Source organism: Lepidochelys kempii, chromosome 11 (genome assembly GCF_965140285.1).
Source record: "Lepidochelys kempii isolate rLepKem1 chromosome 11, rLepKem1.hap1, whole genome shotgun sequence".
NCBI classification, from domain to species: Eukaryota; Metazoa; Chordata; order Testudines; family Cheloniidae; genus Lepidochelys; species Lepidochelys kempii.
The window spans coordinates 26,104,603-26,125,148 of NC_136390.1; the positions used below are offsets into that span (position 1 = coordinate 26,104,603).

The 20,546-nt window shown below is 39.2% G+C and overlaps 1 protein-coding gene across 8 annotated transcripts in view; it reads left to right on the plus strand.

Annotated features, from left to right (window-relative positions):
* Positions 1-20,546, plus strand: part of MBD5 (methyl-CpG binding domain protein 5) — a 268,857-nt gene that overhangs the window by 58,017 nt on the left and 190,294 nt on the right. For 7 of the 8 annotated variants that reach the window (XM_078847926.1, XM_073305424.2, XM_078847925.1 and 4 more), the window contains exon 2: positions 17,360-17,455. The exons of the other annotated variant lie outside the window; for it this stretch is intronic. The gene's annotated coding sequence lies outside the window, so the exon portion shown is untranslated. The remainder of the gene's footprint in view (positions 1-17,359; positions 17,456-20,546) is intronic. 8 annotated transcript variants of the gene reach the window in all.

The following is a 20,546-nucleotide window of genomic DNA, read 5'->3' on the forward strand; positions in this document are numbered from 1 at the left end:
CCTCAGCCTCTCCTCATAACTCATGTGTTCCAGTCCCCTAATCATTTTTGTTGCCCTTCGCTGGACTCTCTCCAATTTATCCACATCCTTCTTGAAGTGTGGGGCCCAAAACTGGACACAGTACTCCAGATGAGGCCTCACCAATGTCGAATAGAGGGGAACGATCACGTCCCTCGATCTGCTCGCTATGCCCCTACTTATACATCCCAAAATGCCATTGGCCTTCTTGGCAACAAGGGCACACTGCTGACTCATATCCAGCTTCTCGTCCACTGTCACCCCTAGGTCCTTTTCTGCAGAACTGCTGCCTAGCCATTCGGTCGCTAGTCTGTAGCTGTGCATTGGGTTCTTCCGTCCTAAGTGCAGGACCCTGCACTTATCCTTATTGAACCTCATCAGATTCCTTTTGGCCCAATCTTCCAATTGGTCTAGGTCCTTCTGTATCCTATCCCTCCCCTCCAGCGTATCTACCACTCCTCCCAGTTTAGTATCATCCGCAAATTTGCTGAGAGTGCAATCCACACCATCCTCCAGATCATTTATGAAGATATTGAATAAAACCGGCCCCAGGACCGACCCTTGGGGCACTCCACTTGATACCGGCTGCCAACTAGACATGGAGCCATTGATCACTACCCGTTGAGCCCGACAATTTAGCCAGCTTTCTACCCACCTTATAGTGCATTCATCCAGCCCATACTTCCTTAACTTGCTGACAAGAATACTATGGGAGACCGTGTCAAAAGCTTTGCTAAAGTCAAGAAACAATACATCCACTGCTTTCCCTTCATCCACAGAACCAGTAATCTCATCATAAAAGGCGATTAGATTAGTCAGGCATGACCTTCCCTTGGTGAATCCATGCTGGCTGTTCCTGATCACTTTCCTCTCATGCAAGTGCTTCAGGATTGATTCTTTGAGGACCTGCTCCATGATTTTTCCAGGGACTGAGGTGAGGCTGACTGGCCTGTAGTTCCCAGGATCTTCCTTCTTCCCTTTTTTAAAGATTGGCACTACATTAGCCTTTTTCCAGTCATCCGGGACTTCCCCGGTTCGCCACGAGTTTTCAAAGATAATGGCCAGTGGCTCTGCAATCACAGCCGCCAATTCCTTCAGCACTCTCGGATGCAACTCGTCCGGCCCCATGGACTTGTGCACGTCCAGCTTTTCTAAATAGTCTCTAACCGCCTCTATCTCCACAGAGGGCTGGCCATCTCTTCCGCATTTTGTGATGCCCAGCGCAGCAGTCTGGGAGCTGACCTTGTTAGTGAAAACAGAGGCAAAAAAAGCATTGAGTACATTAGCTTTTTCCACATCCTCTGTCACTAGGTTGCCTCCCTCATTCAGTAAGGGGCCCACACTTTCCTTGGCTTTCTTCTTGTTGCCAACATACCTGAAGAAACCCTTCTTGTTACTCTTGACATCTCTGGCTAGCTGCAGCTCCAGGTGCGATTTGGCCCTCCTGATAACATTCCTACATGCCCGAGCAATATTTTTATACTCTTCCCTGGTCATACGTCCAACCTTCCACTTCTTGTAAGCTTCTTTTTTATGTTTAAGATCCGCTAGGATTTCACCATTAAGCCAAGTTGGTCGCCTGCCATATTTACTATTCTTTCGACTCATCGGGATGGTTTGTCCCTGTAACCTCAACAGGGATTCCTTGAAATACAGCCAGCTCTCCTGGACTCCTTTCCCCTTCAAGTTAGTCCCCCAGGGGATCCTGGCCATCCGTTCCCTGAGGGAGTCGAAGTCTGCTTTCCTGAAGTCCAGGGTCCGTATCCTGCTGCTTACCTTTGTTCCCTGCGTCAGGATCCTGAACTCAACCAACTCATGGTCACTGCCTCCCAGATTCCCATCCACTTTTGCTTCCCCCACTAATTCTACCCGGTTTGTGAGCAGCAGGTCAAGAAAAGCACCCCCCCTAGTTGGCTCCTCTAGCACTTGCGCCAGGAAATTGTCCCCTACGCTTTCCAAAAACTTCCTGGATTGTCTATGCACCGCTGTATTGCTCTCCCAGCAGATATCAGGAAAATTAAAGTCACCCATGAGAATCAGGGCATGCGATCTAGTAGCTTCCGTGAGCTGCCGGAAGAAAGCCTCATCCACCTCATCCCCCTGGTCCGGTGGTCTATAGCAGACTCCCACCACTACATCACTCTTGTTGCACACACTTCTAAACTTAATCCAGAGACACTCAGGTTTTTCTGCAGTTTCGTACCGGAGCTCTGAGCAGTCATACTGCTCCCTTACATACAGTGCTACTCCCCCACCTTTTCTGCCCTGCCTGTCCTTCCTGAACAGTTTATAACCATCCATGACAGTACTCCAGTCATATGAGTTATCCCACCAAGTCTCTGTTATTCCGATCACGTCATAGTTCCTTGACATCACCAGGACCTCCAGTTCTCCCTGCTTGTTTCCAAGGCTTTGTGCATTTGTATATAAGCACTTGAGATAACCTGTTGATCGCCCCTCATTGCCAGTATGAGGCAGGAGCCCTCCCCTCACAGACATTCCTGCCTGTGCTGCCTCCCGGTATCCCGCTTTCCCACTTACCTCAGGGCTTTGGTCTCCTTCCCCCGGTGAACCTAGTTTAAAGCCCTCCTCACTAGGTTAGCCAGCCTGCTGGCAAAGATGCTCTTCCCTCTCTTCGTAAGATGGAGCCCGTCTCTACCCAGCACTCCTCCTTCATGGAACACCATCCCATGGTCAAAGAAACCAAAGCCTTCTCTCCGACACCATCTGCGTAGCCATTCGTTGACTTCCACGATTCGACGCTCCCTACCTAGGCCTTTTCCTTCCACGGAAAGTAGGTAGGAGTAAGTATATGTCTTACTCCTTATATATTTATACATGTTATTAATCAAAATAGAGTTTAAATAGGAAAATGTGCTAAATAAAATATATTGGTTTTATGATGATAATTACAAAGTTTATGGCAATTGATGGTTTCATGATGTTTACAAAGCTCAATTAAACAAATTTAATATAGGAATGTTCACTTACAAGGAATCACTCTATTAAATCACAGTAAAGCAGTCTTCTTAATCATGGTAAATGTATAAAAAGGGAGATGATTTTGTGCTAATGTGGAACACTGAGTCATTAATACAGGTCTTCAACTGTTCGTTAGTCAAGTGCTGTACCAGTTAAAGTTATGGGACTGTCAGTGACAGTTCTACCAACAGTGATTACAAAGTTAGAAATTTTAGAAATATGAACAGGGATTTATCTATTGAAATATCAATTTAATGTAAACATTTCTTTGGACAATAATATATAGCCATTTTTTTTCCTTTGCAGCATATACGCCCATGCATAATATTACTACCAAGGATGCCATTAGTGCTTCAAAGCAACTTTTCAATTCTTCTTTTATACTGTTAAAGTAGTGCTATTCTGAACTACTGTGATGAAGCTTCTGGTCCACTTTCAACCCAGTTAAAAGTTGACTTCTCTATTGTTCATATAAATTCTGTACTCATATTGGCAGCTTGCAAAGGCTGATCTTTCAAAATAGGCAGAAACTTCAGTTCAGGGTGGTATTACAGTAGTAGTCTTTTCTGATATCACCATGGTCTTCCGTTAAGGGCCCTTCAGAAACAGTTCAAAGAGCTTATATGTGCTAAGTCTTAGTTACCATTAGGAGGAGTGCTTGGGTCTAGCCAAAAAATCAAGTTACTGATCTCTTGTTCTATTCTGATGGTTTCAGTTTGTGTGAAGTGATTTATTTCAGACTTCCAGCTTCTTTTGGTTTAGTTTTGATGGGCAGTCCATTGACTGATTGCCTTTTTGAAAAACGGTGATGGTCCAATCACAATTAAAATTGTAATTCATGTGTCATGGCTTCCATCCAGTTAAAAAGCAGATATTTCTTCTTGTGGTTTTATATTTGTAACTGCATGCCATTATGTGGGATTTGTTCCCAGAATTCAAGGTCTGAAATCTTCTTGTCCAAACCTCATTAGAACATCCCAGCTCAGCTTTGGAATTTCAGAAACTTTTGAACAGCTGATGAGCAATTGCTCTGTGCTTCTTCCTGGTGCCTTCCATCCTGCCATAATCAGTTCTACAGTCTTTCCAAAGCTTCTTCTTTCCTTCTCATATTGTAATTTCTCTTCTTTCCAAAGTCCATTTTGAAGGTTTCTAGTGTTTGTGTAAAGTATTTCCACATTTTTGAAGTTTTTTTTATAAATTTATTGAATGCGTCCATTGTGTAGCTGTACGGTCACTTGAATCATCTGTGCTCCAACAGTCTTAGTTTGGTTCAACACCACTAGGATGAAACTTGTATGAGTCTTTAATCTTTGTTATAAACACCTGTTTCTTCATTTTCCACTTATTCTTTTTTAATTTATATGGTAGAATCATTTTTGTGTTATCAGATATAAAGTATTTAACCAGCCCATGTGGTCATTCACTTCCTCATAAAATACTTTGGTAGGATTTATCTTAAATATTTTCACTGGTTTTACAACATATCAGTTTAATGTTTTGCCTAATATTTGCTATGACTTTGACAACTTTGATCATTATCTTTCAGTTATGGTCTTTAATCAGTTTTCTTATTTGAAATAAAAGTACATATTTATAATGACACTTTGGGGTTACAATTTCAAAGGTTGCATTTAAAGGATCGGTGTATAGCTCACCCTAAGGAGGAATTGGAAGGAAGGGGTGGAATAGTGGGAGGGGGACATGGGAGTAGATCCCCTTTCCCATAGACTAGGCCCGGATTTGGAATAAGGGCTTTATCTCCATCCTACTGCTCCTTCATGATGCTGGTGGGAGGGGAATAGGAATATGAGCATTGAAGGAGAGCGTTAGAAAAGTGGGGTAAAAAGGAAGGGAGTCAGAGCTGTGCAGTGGTTGACACTTCAGCTCTGTTGCCCAAAAAATCCCACATCAGTCAATAAGTAACAGATACTTATATGGCCCCTGTCACTATAGTATCTGAGTGCCTAACAGTCTTTAATGTATTTATCCTCACAACACCCCTGTGAGGTAGGGAAGTACTATTGTCCCCATTTTACAGCTGGGGAACTGAGACACAGAGATTAAGAATACTTCTATGCTGCAGCTGCAGGTGTAATTTCTATTTTGGGTAGAAGTACATGTGCTAGCTTTGATCAAGCTAGCTCACTAAAATAGTGTAAGCCACCAGAATACTATCCTGTCTGATATGCTAGATATATATATAGGTGGCTAGCCTGGGCTGCTGTCCATGCTGCACTGCTGTTATTAGCGTGCTGTCTCAATCAAAGCTAGCACTGTAGGTCTTCAGTCTGGAGATTACTCCTCTAAGGTGACGTGTAGACATATCCTAGTGACTTATCCAAGGTCACACAAGAAATCTGTTCCAGAACAAGGACGTGAACCCAGATTTCCCCAGTCCTAACAACTAGGGCATCCTTCCTGTCATGCCCAGTCCCCACATCTGTCCCCATTCAAAAAATGTCCCTGTGACTCCAGCCTAGTCTCTGCACTGTTCCTACATCCTGTTCCCAGCTCCTCAGCCTATGGGTCCCATGTTGATGCCTGCCTCCTCTATGGGGAGGACATTTCTGGGGAGAGAGCCAGGCTGTGCTAGGCAGGCAGAGTGAGGAGAGATGATACAGAGGTAGTGTGATGGGACGAACACTCAGCTAGTACATTCTGTGGCCAATGGTAAACACTGTCAAGGAGCCAGAGGCAGTCGAGGGGGAGAGTTGGACTTGTGGTAAATTGGGGTGCTGAGAACTTTATTTTTAAACCAGGAAAATGACATGCCTAAAAAATTTAATGCAGAGTTAAGATGGCCCATTGGTGCCTAGTGGCCTTCCAGAATGTGGAGAGTAGGAAATACAAAGTTAAGGTAATTGCCAATGGTACATGGGGCTAGGGGGCTGGCCAGAGTGAGGAGAGCAGTAGACTAGTTGGGGAAGGGTCATGGCTGGGGAAGTCTGACTGGAGGGAGGGCAGGCCCCAGCTGGAATGGAGGGGAACCTAGTGATGGCATGGGATTTGGCTGAGTGTACAACTCAGCATACGTAATCAAAGAAGTACATGACCCTCTTGTAAGCTGTTGTCTGTGCTATAAGTATGCAGCTTCAGAAGGTGCCAGACAGCAAGGAGTAACTTTTATGTCCTAACGCCTTCTAAAGTGATAATGGCTTAACGGGAAGGAAGAAGGTTAGCTGGAAATGTTGGTATGGAGGGAGACAGTAGGGGAGAGGGGGAGAGATACACCAGTCATGGAATAAAACTGTCATGGTTTTGGGACATAGACTACGTCTGTGATTTCTCTCTCCATCCTGTCCACAGCTCCACTTTCCAAACATTTCAAAGCACAAACGTTATCACTATTCCACTATAACAAAGGGTATAGGAGTGGGGAGGATGGATTAAGGATCACATAGCGTCTTTTATCTTTAGTCTGCCACTGTACCCTTCAACCGCAAACACATAATCACAACAGCTTAAATGATCACAACCTCCACAAACAAACCACCTTCTTTCTGTGCAAAAAAATGAGAAGATTGACTGACAAAACTTCATAGTCACAGAGTTAAGGTTGCTGGGTGGTATTTTGTGCCCTTTCAGAATGTTGGATTCAGCAAAACTCCAACTTCTGAAAACCTGCAAATGCAGAGTTAAGGTTAACACCAATATCACCTTAACTCTGTCCTCTTAGAGTAATGATCCAGTTCATCTATACTCACACTCCAAGTGCATAACGCTCAGGGAGTAGGGCACATGACCACTGTAGGACAGAATTTAATTCCTTCTCTTTACTAAGGCAAAATGTGTGTTTCGGTAAGCTGTTCTGAACAGAAGCTACGTATAACTAACCGACTCAACAGAAACAACACCACACCCACTGAAGTTTACAACTTCCTCACCCTTTTTCACAACCTCTTTACCTGTCTACCACTGTACTTCCATATTTAAACCCACAGACCACTCTCGCATCATGTCTGACCATTAATAATCCCCTTGGCAAGAAGATCCCTGTTTACCACTACTTCCACAACCTATAGAACTCAGTGCTGAAATGAGGCATACTGGATCACTCAAGGTACACAAGCACCTCTTCACTTTGATATCACATACAGTTGGGAGGAGGGCTCAGGGCTGATACCCACGCTCTGGAGAGTAGGGCTCCACAGATCTCGTATCACAAAAACAGCTCTGCCAAGCTGGTTTAACTAATCCTTCCACCATTCAATACAGCTACACCTAAAACAGTTAACACAATTGGGTTCAGGCCAATAATTGCCAGCTCCAGGAGGTGGGGCAGGTTAAGGTTGCTTTTCAATGTATCTTTACCCTGGATTTCCTGGTTTTCAGAGGTTTGAGTTTTGCTCAGCTTTCCAGAAGACACAAGATATCACTGGGCAACCCTGGTTTTGTGTTAATGAAGTATCTGGTCAGTTAATATTGTTTTAATTGGCATGGTAACATTACTTATCAATGGCAAAGTGACATGAGAGTTATACATGTTTGTTGATACTTTATACCAAACCATGCAATCATTTATTTCCTTTATGCCATGTATTTCACAGAAAAATTATTTTAGCAATATTAGAGAGGATGAGGTTTTTTGTGTACTGTTTTTCATATCCCTCAACTTTGAAAGCCATGCTCATATGATATCAGCTGTACGAGGCTCACAGGACTCCTAGAAACTTCTAAAACTTACTTAAAATAGCTTTTCTCTAAATAATAAAATTGTAATTTTAAAGCCTGATATCTCAAATTGTACTAGAGCTAGCAATGAGTGTTTCAATCATGTGAGCCCTGTATGTTGGATTGGTTCCCCTAGCCACTGGAAAGGCCATGATTGGGGCTTACAGTCATTTTTACACACATACCACCTCTTAAGAGTGATCTTCAGTCACAAATGAGGATCAGGGCCCACATTTTTAATAATTTACTCCAGGGACTGAACTAGTATTATGCATTATTGTATGGATACCTGCATACTCTTGTCTTGACTTATGAAGAAAAATTTAAAGAGCTAAGTGTACATTAGATAGTTTGGCTAAGAAACTGCAAAGGGAAGACAGAACAGCCTACACATATAAAAAATGGTAAGCACTGAAGGTAACGATAAAATATTTAGGGTGGTACAGGGGGTTATAGTTAGGAAATAAAGGGATGAAATTACATAAGAGAAGATTAAGGCTTTAATGTCAGGAAAAACACTACTAACTTTTTCCAACTTTGGTGCCTACAATTAATAAAGTAAGTTAATATTTAGTTACGTGAATGAGTGGTCTGATATGTTAGGTGCCTAGATATGGATTTAAGTGCTTAATTCTATGCACCTAAGTTGCAAAATATTGTCCATACTGCTTAAATTCTGCTAAGTTTTACAGAGCGAACAGAAGTCACAATCTTTGTGCTTGAAGAATTTACAGTATATAGTTCTGATCCTGCAATCTGATCTGTGTTGGTAGACGCCTGTGCATATGTTGGATCCCATTGACTTCTGTGACTCTACGTGGGCATGAGAGTCTACCCATCCAGATCAGCTCAATTTTAGACATGATGCAGTGGGTAAGAGCAATGAATAGTTAGATTGAAGGTGCGGGGAAGAAAGGGAGGACAAGGATGAAGGTGATATAAAGATCTTGTGGTTTTCTTGGTTTTCTTATATGCATGTCTTGACCATGCTAATGTTTAATTTAATAGGGAACAAACCTGCACAAGCAGGAAAATAATCTGCGTCTTTCCTATTTGTAATTTTTATTATTCTGTTAAGGTTGGGGTAATTTTAGAAAGGAAAGATTTATGGCAATAAACTGAGGATGTGCCTGTGGCCTGTTGAAGAAACACTTGTTCACAGATAGTGGACAATGACATAATACACTTGCAGAACGGTTAACACACTTGATTAAAGGTAATATGTTTTTTAGAACTAAACAGGTTATTTTTTCAGCAAAATATTTTTGACTGTAGCCCAATCTATGAACCGTTAATTATATTGATTACTTAAGAATTTCCAGGTATCACTCTGGGGTTTGACAGGTTTTTGTCCCAAGATCAGGACTAGTATTTTTAAACTTATTGTTTAACTGGGAAGCCTGATGTGCACAGTTGCAACACTCACACTTTAGGAACGCTTCTGTATTTGTAATAGTTTATTAATACATTTAGCAAAGTCACAAACATTCTAACCCAACAAGGTAAATAGAGATAATACAGACTGTACATCTGAACGTCCATATCCTCAGACCATCCCTTGCAGAACAACCTGAAATGTTAGTCATTGTCTTCCTCATCATCATAAGTGGCAATCGTCCTGGCATCTCCCAAGGGCTATGTCTCTTCTCCTGGCCACAGACTGGGATACAACTTCTATAATATGTTACGCTGATGCCACTATGTCTCATGTATATTCAGGAGGGGTTTCTCCCATGCTCCTTATTTGTATTTCCTCACCCTACTAATGTTGGGGTGCCCTTCTCCTATCATTTAGTATATTAATGATCTCAGCTTATCAGATACATCAGTTCGTTGCCATGGCACTCTTGTGGTCAAACATCTGCAGATGTTCCCATCCTAAGATAGCCAAGAGCTGGTGTTAGCTCATGTTCCTGTGATTGGCTGGTGTTTTGGTCAGACTTTCCCCTTAAATGCTCTATTGTCAGTTCCCCAATATTAGGGGTGACCATAAGGCCATTTATCTGAGCCAAAGTTCATAGGCCTCAAGCCTTATCGTAACTGCTGAAGCCAATGTCTTACAGAATACAGGCCTCTGGATGCCTTGCATTACTGTTTAATAAAATAAATGCTAAAGCTAGCTTTATGGGCTACAGGACACAGAGATGCTTTTAGGTCTATAACTCTCACTGTCTGCATCTCTGTAATTTTTTTCTTTAAAAATTGGTCATATCAGCATTTCGCTATATAACTCCACCGTCATAAGATTATTTCAAATCAAGTTTGCTGTGGTGTTTAAACTTCAGTTGTGAGCTAGGGTTACAAATGTTTGCAAAGATATTGTCCCTTTGAAAAGTTGTTCTGGCACTCAGTCTTGATCTATTGGCTATCTTGGTAGGATTTTTTTTTTTTTTTTTTTGCCATACACCTCTTTCCTTCCCACCCCTGATCAGCAAATACGTATTAGAAATGCTGGCCAGTAAATCTGAAGAGATTCATAATAAATTGAAAGATATATTTTATGTGTTAAAGACAAAGATGGACACTTGCATCTAAATTTAATATTTTAGTTGATGAGTTGTTGTCAATGGGACTCTGACTGACCTCAGTAAAGAAGAAGGTTCTCAGTTCAGATAAAATGTCATTAAATACTTTGTTAATTAAAAACAGAGAGGCAATGTTTAGTTAAAGATCATAGAATGGAGTACTATGAAAACCATGTCAAAACTTAGAAACATTTGGATCCTTTGCGTCCCTGTAAACAGGTTGCTTCCTGAGCTGGCAGATCTTGTTGAAAACAAAATTCCTTCTTGATAGGCCTTAAATACAAAGCAGGATCAATGTCCATTGGATGCTGTTATTAAATCCCAAAGAGGGAAGATGGACAGCTTGGAGTAAGAGCATAGTGATCACAATATTATCTGAGAGAATCTGTGTGACAGCTAGCAAAAAAGAGAGAGATGATAGTGGGTAAGATATTGGGTGCTTGTTTCATGGATTACAATTTCAAAGAGCTGTATAAACATTAACTAATTAGTGGATGAATATTGGTGCTGTTTATTACTTACCTCAGCCCAGTGATTCTTCAGAATATATTTTTAATAATCACATAATGTAAACAAACCATTTTTTCCTTTTCCCCCACCCCAAAAAACCCCCTTATATTTGGATAGAGATGAAAGTTAGAAATTATACTTAATTGTAGCATATATTATATACTGTATTTAAAATAGTTAATAATATATTTCGTGCAATATATTATAAATAGCATTTTAGAATTTCAGCTTTCATAACTTAAAAGTGGAATTTACTCTCTACACTCTTTGTTTATCTTTTGCAGTTCTCTGAATTTTGTCAGTATGCCAATTAGTTTAACTTTTAATTTATAGTCATTGTCTAGTTAATTTTACTTCTAGGTTCTCCTGTACTAGTAGCAAGGTATAATTGTGCGGGGTAAGTGATGTAACTTTTGGTGATAATACACTGCATTTTTCCTACTTAAAAAAGGTTGAGTCTCTGTTTTAAGTGCAAAATTCAATTTAACCTTCACTATGGAACTCCAGCTAAAGCCTCTATAACATCTTCTGGTGGTCTGCTGTAATACAGACATTCAGTCCAACTCTTCCCTATGGAAATACATAAAGAATGGTGCAGATACATTTCTTTGTGCAATCAATACATCACAGATTTGTACATGTTTGAACATTGTGTGGCTTTGTGCTTATCTCCTGAAAATGTTTATACTTCGAAAAAATCAAATTTTGCAATCAAACACTTATCATTCTCACTCAACATGCCATTTTTTTTACTTTTCAAAAAGGTAACATCTCAAGAGTATTCATGGTTTTATATTTATTTTTAATCTGGTTAAAAGCATTCTTTTTTTCACTCTTTGATACAGTGGTTATCATTTAAATGCTAAAATTTACTGTTTGAAAGTAATTAGTATTGGTGTACTTTCAAACAATAAATGTCAGCAGTAAAATGGTAATCACTATATCTCAAAATCAACCAAAATTAAAACTCCTGCCCAAATGGTAACTTTTAAAAAAGTTTAAATGCCTGAAAATGGAGGATGAGGTTGAAAATAGCTGCTCGGCAGCTAAAGTATTCATTACCACAACTGTATTAAACAGTTTTTTCAAAGAGTCTTTAACTTTATGTCCAACGGGGTGTGCAGGGGTGGGGGGAGGAGGGGCATTATTATGAAAAACTGATGTCAGAGTTTTTATAGGCAGAGGCTGCCTTGGAACTATAAAATGCTGTTAGGATTATATCAACTAACATAAGTCAGAGGTGAATGTACTTGAAACCTTCTAAACAGTGAAAAAGAGCATCATATGTATCTAGAGAGAGATATATTATGTTGTAGATCACATGACACGTATAATTTGAAAATAATTTGCTTACTATATCTTGCTTGTTCCTAAAACTAAAAAATTAGCTAATTTCCCTCCAGTTCCTTCCAACTAATTTGTTTAATTTATTTTCATGCAAGGAAAAGAAACGTCTTTCAGTGGAAATTCATTGTTGGATACTAAAATCTATTTTGCTGGTTCTGAAATGGCTTCTTTCCTAAATATTCCATTAACTGGGGAAAGTGGTCTGAATTCTGTATCTGTTGGTCCTGGTCCAAACCCACCTATGAACTCAACGTGAATCTTTTCATTTCCTTAGTGGGCTATAGACTAGGCTTATTTACAATAATGTAACACAATTAACTTGGTTGGAATTATTGAATTTATATCAGTGTAGAATTTGGCCTTCTCAAGAAGAAAAAGCTGAAGCAACTGTGAATTTTTAGCTGCTAAACTTATAGACTTCTTATAGGAATTCCTTTTAAGCACGCACACGCTTTTTTGTGGTTTTGCATGAACAGAGCCCTACCCCCACTAAGAGCCTCATTAAAACTAATAGGGCTCCACCTGGGCACAAGGACCCCGCCTGGACAGATCCAATTGCAGGATTTGGGATCTAGATTGTAACTTCTTACGGTATGCGACTGTTTCCTCTTATATTTGGACAAAATGTGTTGACAGTATAAAATAATGAAAAAAAAAAATTAAGCTAGACCAGGTAATGTAAAAAGAAAACAACACCTCAAGAAAACAGAGAGATCTGCTTTGTAAGGACATTTTGTCAGTTTGAAAAACAACATCAGATCTTCATTTCCACTCACCCTTTTCATCAAACATTTGTGCAGTTTTAAGAAATTCACTTTTTAGTGTCAAGGAATGCCCAGGGGTCTGGTGCCAGCCTCAAGCTTATGGTTGTCTTTGCATCAACATGCAAACATAATGTTTTGTGTTTACTCATATTCATACACACATTGAAATTATTTTTTTGTATTTGAAAACCAGTTGGATTCAGGAACAAATAAATTAAGTATGACATGTTAATATATGATCTATCTGTTCATGAATCTAACTTAATGTTGCTGTTTACTATTTGTAATATCATAGCGTCTAGGAGCCCTAGTCATTGACCAGAGCCCCATTCTGCTAGGTGTGTACACATACAGAACAAAAAGATAGTCCCTGCTCCAAGGAGCTCGTAGTCCATAAGATGAGACAACTGGTAGATGGGGGAGTACAAGTGAACAATGAGAAATATTAGTCATCATGGTAGGCAGTGACTGGTGCACATGAACAGCCTAGGTGTTGTCAAGTGTTCTGTAGGTGTCAAGGTTCCTCCCCCACTCTGAACTCTAGGGTACAGATGTGGGGACCTGCATGAAAACCTCCTAAGCTTACTTTTACCAGCTTAAGTTAAAACTTCCCCAAGGTACAAATTAATTTTATCCTTTGTCCTTGGAATATCCACTGCCACCACCAAACTCTAATTGGGTTTACTGGGAAATGTAGTTTGGACACGTCTTTCCCCCCAAAATCCTCCCAACCCTTGCACCCCACTTCCTGGGAAAGGTTTGGTAAAAATCCTCACCAATTTTCATAGGTGACCACAGACCCAAACCCTTGGATCTGAGAACAATGAAAAAGCATTCAGTTTTCTTACAAGAAGACTTTTAATAGAAATAGAAGTAAATAGGAGTAAAGGAATCACCCCTGTAAAATCAGGATGGTAGGTACTTTACAGGGTAATTAGATTCAAAACATAGAGAACCCCTCTAGGCAAAACCTTAAGTTACAAAAAAGACACACAGACAGAAATAGTCATTCTATTCAGCACAATTCTTTTCTCAGCCATATAAAGAAATCATAATCTAACACATACCTAGCTAGATTACTTACTAAAAGTTCGAAGACTCCATTCCTGGTCTATCCCCAGCAAAAGCAACATACCAACAGACACACAGACCCTTTGTTTCTCTCCCTCCTCCCAGCTTTTGAAAGTATCTTGTCTCCTCATTGGTCATTTTGGTCAGGTGCCAGCGAGGTTACCTTTAGCTTCTTAACCCTTTACAGGTGAGAGGATTTTTCCTCTGGCCAGGAGGAATTTTAAAGGGGTTTACCCTTCCCTTTATATTTATGACAGTAGGCATCACGGCAAAGGAGAGTTTTGAAGATGGATAATGAGGTAGCTTTGCTGATGTTTACAAGGAGCACATTTCAAGATTGATGAACAGCTCGGATGAAAGCATGCTTGTTATGAACATTTTAACAAGTGGACAGTGGAGGATGACATAATGGGCCAACTGAAGGCAAATATTAACATGTTTGGCTATTTGTTACATCTTTAGATTATTTTTTAAATTTAGTTTAGAATATATATCCTGTTTTTATTTTTATTAGAAATGGCTTACTTTATACTGCAGCAATGGAAAATCTGTGGATAGGTCCATCAGTGGCTGTTAGCCAAGATGGTCAGGGACTCAATCCCATGCTCTGGATATCCCTAAATCTCTGACTTCCAGAAGCTGGGACTGAATGACAGGGGATGATCACTCGATAATTGCTTTGGTCTGTTCATTCCCTCTGAAGCATCTGGCACTGGCCACTGTTGGATGACAGGTTACTGTGCTAGATGTACCATTAGTCTGACCTAGCATGGCCATTTCTATGTTATTTGCCCACATTTTTTTTTTTTGGTAACTTTTTTTTTTAAGAATAGTAAAATATTGAGCTTGTTTTTCTTATAGTAAGAGTGAATACATATTTTTTCTAGCTGTCTGTAAATTTTTATGATTTCATAAGGCTTACAATAGAGTTGTATACTGTATAGTAGACTTAAGAACAATAGTAATCCAAAATCGTTTTGATTAATTTTTATTGATTTTTCTACAGAAACAGACAATGAAAAGTACAAAAGAGTAGATGATATGATTCCAAATACTGTACGCCTCAGGGGATCTCCAGTAGAATTAGCCAATTACGCAGTTTTACAACATGTCAAAGCTGCAAGACCAGACCAAATAAAACCAGACAATGCTACCATAGACATGAAATGTTAATGTTGGGGTAATAGTAATAAAATAGCAAAAGATGTACATGAATAGCAACAGTAGGGAACGAAGGGGTTGGCGGGAGGGAGGAGTTAAAAAGAAAAAGTGTTAGGAATGCCATTCTTTCTTTAAACATAGTCCAAATTTATATAACTGCTCTCTGTGGTGACAAGCACAGCTTCAGCCGCCAGACCTCAGCCGAAAATTATGTCCTAGGTTATTTACTTGATAATCTAAATTTAACTCTGCCACAAAGACTTTGGTTCTTGAGAGCGCCAATGATGATTTTACAAAAATGGAAGAATAAGTTTCTGCTCAGAATAGAGGTGTGGTATTCAGACCAGTCCAAGTAACCAAGAATTTTTTTTCAAGAATGAAATCTGTTTAATCAGAAAACATCAGTTCTCAATTTTTTATACCTCAATCAAGGGAGTTGTATATCCATATACCACTGATAAACTTGTCTGTTTTGTTTATTTGTGGGGCTGTCTCATGATAAAAAGTAGAAATATATGTAATGTACTATCGGGGAGCAGAGGATTTGTTTTTAAACTACGACTATGACAAATCTCATTCTTGCTATTTTTGTTGTATTTTTCAAGTAGTCTAGAAAGAATTGTCACTAAAATGCACTTTTAAAAAAAAATAGCTTAATTCAGGTTTTTTCTACAAACATTATAAATGCAGTCATAGAGTAATTGAAATATATATAAAACCTATATAATAAATAGTTCTCCTTTGATACTTTCTGGGCAGAGAGTCTATTTGAAAAGTTCATCTTCAGAGACTGATGGAACCAGTTTGATTTAAGAATCCTTCAGAAGAAAGTTATTTACCACCTAGTCTTGCACCACTGAAGTTACTGGGAACTTTACAATCATCTTCATTGGGTACAGCATAAAGCCCTCATTTACTGACTTTTTATTGAAGATTAAAAAAATAAAAAATTGACTGTATAGCTCAAACGTTGGCAGTACAGATAAAGCCATACAGCAAAGCTGAGATAGTATAGCTTCTCAGTTATAGCAGGCATGCTACACAGATTTAGAATTTTTGACAAAAAATAGTTGCCATTAAATGTACTTAATCACTGTGGCCCTGATCCTGCCTTGGGTATCCTGTGGGTAGGCTACAGTGTCTATGTGGAGTCTGTTTATATGATTAATGGAGCCTTACACTGATGCAGCTGTCCACCCACAAACTACACATTGCAATCATAGGCTCCAATCCTGCAAAAACAAATACTTATCTGGAGAAATATGGTTGACCACAATAAAATAATTAAAGATAAATGAAACTACTTACTGTATGTGTTAGACTGATAGCTGAACTATTGACCTGATCATGCTGTCTTGGCAATCGGTGGAGTGTCTTTCCTTGGCATTTTAACATATAAATTAAATTCTAGATGAATCAATATGTCATGTCCCTCCACAGTTTGAAAATTTAATTTGATTTCTGACATGTAAATGTATGTAGGTACAGAAAATTCTATCCATTGTAATAAATTAATCCATATTTTATTTATTTTTGAGAACACAAATACTAACAGATGGCATTTTATTATTAGATTTGTTCTTTAACAAAGTTGTCTGTGAAAACTGCAACTTATAATTTTAAGTTTCTCTTCTGAAAGTTATCTCTGAACCAGTGGTTCCCAAACTTGTTACGCCGCTTGTGCAGGGAAAGCTCCTGGCGGGCTGGGCCGGTTTGTTTACCTGCTGCATCCGCAGGTTCGGCTGATCACAGCTCCAGGCCAGTGGGAGCTGCTGGAAGCAGCGTCCGGTACGTCCCTCGGCCCGCGCCGCTTCCAGCAGCTCCCATTGGCCTGGAGCAGCGAACCACGGCCACTGGGAGCCACGATGGGCTGAACCTGCGGATGCGGCAGGTAAACAAACTGGATGGCCCGCCAGGAGCTTTCCCTGCACAAGCGGCGGAGCAAGTTTGGGAACCACTGCTCTAAATGATTTTAATTCTCCAAAGTTGTACTAGATATAGTTTAATTTTCTTTCAGTATTTTTCTTTAACTTCTAGTCTATATGTTCAGTATTGATTTTATGTAATTTTTAACATATTAGGTGGTCATTTTAATGGTGTTATTGCTTTGGGAACCATAACTATTGATTTCTTGAATTTGGTGCATTTAAAATCATAACCAAAATACTATATTAACATAGCTAAAGAATTAAAATGAAAAAGAATGTATTGTAAGTTAACAGCATTATTCATTTTTGTACTTAATTTTTTTTTAAAGAGCCCAATTATGCTAAAATCAGTCTGACTTTTGTGTACTGTTTGTATTTTTAGATGGTGCTGGAGAATGTTGGTTTTTGGATATATAAGTGTTGAAGAACGTAGTGTTTACAGACAAAATCTTTAAAATCTGTTTTTTAGACATCAAAGGTAGGTAAAAGTTTGTCTATATTTAAATACATGTATACAAACTAATACATTGAGTTTGGTTTTTTTATCTCAAATATGTCCTAAAAAGAACAGCATCAAAAGTTAGGAAGCCCAACTCAACTCTTCAGAAATGTGACTGTCTATAATAAGAGTAATCATCATAGTATTAATAAGAAAGCACAGCTTTCTTTTTACGTAGGTTATAAAAATAGGAACCTTTATTCAACTAGCCTTCTTTCTGTCTAGTCTTCTATAGCCCCCCATAACTGCACTATCCATGCATAGTGCCTGTCATACCTAGACTATGTCATGTTTTGGAATATAAAGAGCAGGTAGATAAGCTATTTGGAGGATTAGAGTTTATATGGAAAAGAAATGGTAAACAACATATAAGGTAAAAAATAGTGATAAATGTTGTTAGATTTTTGTGTAGGATTTTAGGTGTGTGATTCTCATTGATTTTAATTGAAGTTGTGCCTCTAAAACCCAGCATGTGCTTTGCTTTTAATATTTATCTTTATTTTGAAGTGTATGGACTCTGGCCATCAAAACAAATGTCAGACATTCAGGAGACTTCTCATGTGCAATTTTCTTTCCATTATACATATTGGTAAATTGAATAAGTAATGAAAACTTTAGATACTATTGTAACATGAAGAATTATTCTATTTATAGTTAACTTAATAAATGGAGATCTGAAATTTTATTGCCCGCCCCCATCTCCCTTTCTGTTTTTGTTAAATTTAATCTGTGACAATATGTGGAATTTGTTGATGACTATGTTGTAAACATTGATTACCAGTACAGGTGATCAATAAGCAAAGCAATCAAGAAATAATTTTGTAATATAGTAAATTCTTGGCAGGCCAGTTTAGTTCACGTGCAACTTAGTTAGATGGGTCTAGGAATGACATGTAGCTCAGTTTCTAAGTTACTTCATTGAGAGGGTGTGCAGGGGAACAGCAAGTCCTGTCTCACCCTAGCTGGTCTGGACTAGCAGCTAGGAGCCCCTGGCTAGGGTGCTCCCAGCAGCATGGGGGAGATCAGACTCACCGCCACCTCCAGGAGCCTCCTCCAGCTGCAGCTGCTGCTTTCAGAGCCCAGCTCTGAAGACTTCACAGAAGTGAAGGTGGCAATTCCATGACCCCCCTACAACAGCATTGCAACCCCCATGCCCCTCTTTGGGTCAGGACCCCCACGATTACAACACTGTGAAATTTCAGATGTAAACATCTGAAAATGTGAAACTGACTAATTTTCAAATCCTATGGCTGTGAAATTGACCAGAATGGACCATGAATTTGGTAGGGACCTAATTATTGCTTGTAAACTGAGGTTCTGTCTATGTTACAGACCTACAGCAGCACAGCTATGCTGCTGTAAGGTCTCCTGTGTAGCTGCTCTTTGCCAGCAGTGCTGGCATAATTAAACCACCCCCAATGAGTGGCAGTTAGCTATGTCAGCAGGAGAGCCTCTCCTGCCAGCATAGCTCTGCCCACACCAGCACTTTTGCCGGTGAAATTTATGTCGGTCAGGGGTGTATTTTTCACACCCCAACCAACAAAAGTAGTGGTGTAGACAAAGCCTGAGAAAATTGTTATGGAAGTAATTGAGAATATATGTACACACATACATGTATTTTTACAAAGTCAGTTTTCAGAGTGAAACTGCATGTTAAGGTGTGAGGGTCAGTTGCGTATAGTTCAAAAATATGATTTGCCCAGGAGGCCTTCCAATATCAAATTAAATGTTCTACACGTCGTCCCCCCCCCCCCCAAAAAAGCCACTTTCAGGTATGGACTGACATATACCAATTTTTCCTCCCATTTCATTCTCCCTACTTCTTCAGAGGTCCCATGCCTCTCTTCATCAGAAAGATAGCAATGTGAGGTAGTCCCTGCCTACTACAGGAGCTTAGTTGGCTGTCTCTCCATTGCTTCCAATCTCTGCTTGCCCACAGAGCAAGGGACCAAGTGAACAGCCATTATTCTTATAGTTATTGTGCTATCAGAAGATTCCTTAGCCTGGATTCTCTATTGTTTTAGCATGTCTTTGTGAATGTTAGTTACGCATTTCAGAGCTTTTTGTTTTTATTTTTAGTTTTGTGATAGAGATTTTAAATATCTATCAGTTTTGGGTCTTTCCCATCCATATTCTGTGCATTTGTAGGATGGAGGATGTATTTTTTAAAAGTGCAGACTATTAGGATGCATAACATGTGCTACAATACCAAAATCCTAAAAAGTAACTTAGTCCTTAGACTCTCTCTACATGGTGGAATAAAAGTATCATAACTGACCAGTCTATTGTGTGGTTGTTTTTTTCAGGTAGTGCATTTCAGATTACAAATAGGTGTGTGGTACTGCACCAAAATTTATTTTCTGTTTTGCATCTTGGGATGGAGAGCTACCACATTTGTAAAATTTTCTTGCCTATACTATAATTTCTGTTCTTGCTCATTTATTTTCTTTGAAAAACTTTTATTAAAAAAATAGATGTAACTTAAAAAAATAAAACTAGTTTAAATGGCATTTCTGGTTAACTTACACATACTCTATAGATCACATTTCTTAAAGTTTTCTATAGACTTTAAAATTAAATTAGGATTTAATTACATAATGTCTTTTTGTTTAATTGAATGTATAATGAAACCTTGAAACTACATGCATGTTACTTTAATTCCTCTTACCAGTCTTCAGGTATCTATCTGACATTTAATACATTTTTCATCATCTCAGTAAATATTTGTACAGATTGTTAAAGCTTGTTAATAGTTCCTGTTAGTAGGGCAGTCCTTTATACTATATCTCTACCCCGATATAACGCTGTCCTCAGGAGCCAAAAAATTTTACCATGTTATAGGTGAAACCGCGTTATATCGAACTTGCTTTGATCCACAGGAGCATGCAGGGCCCCGCGCCGCCCCCCTCCCCCCCGGAGCACTGCTTTACCATGTTATATTCGAATTCGTGTTATATCGGTTATGTAGAGGTTATTTTAAACCAGATTACTTTGCAGGAACCATCTCTGCTTCTGAAATGATTGTGCATTTGGGTTAATACTTCAGATTTCCATTTGATAGCCATATGTT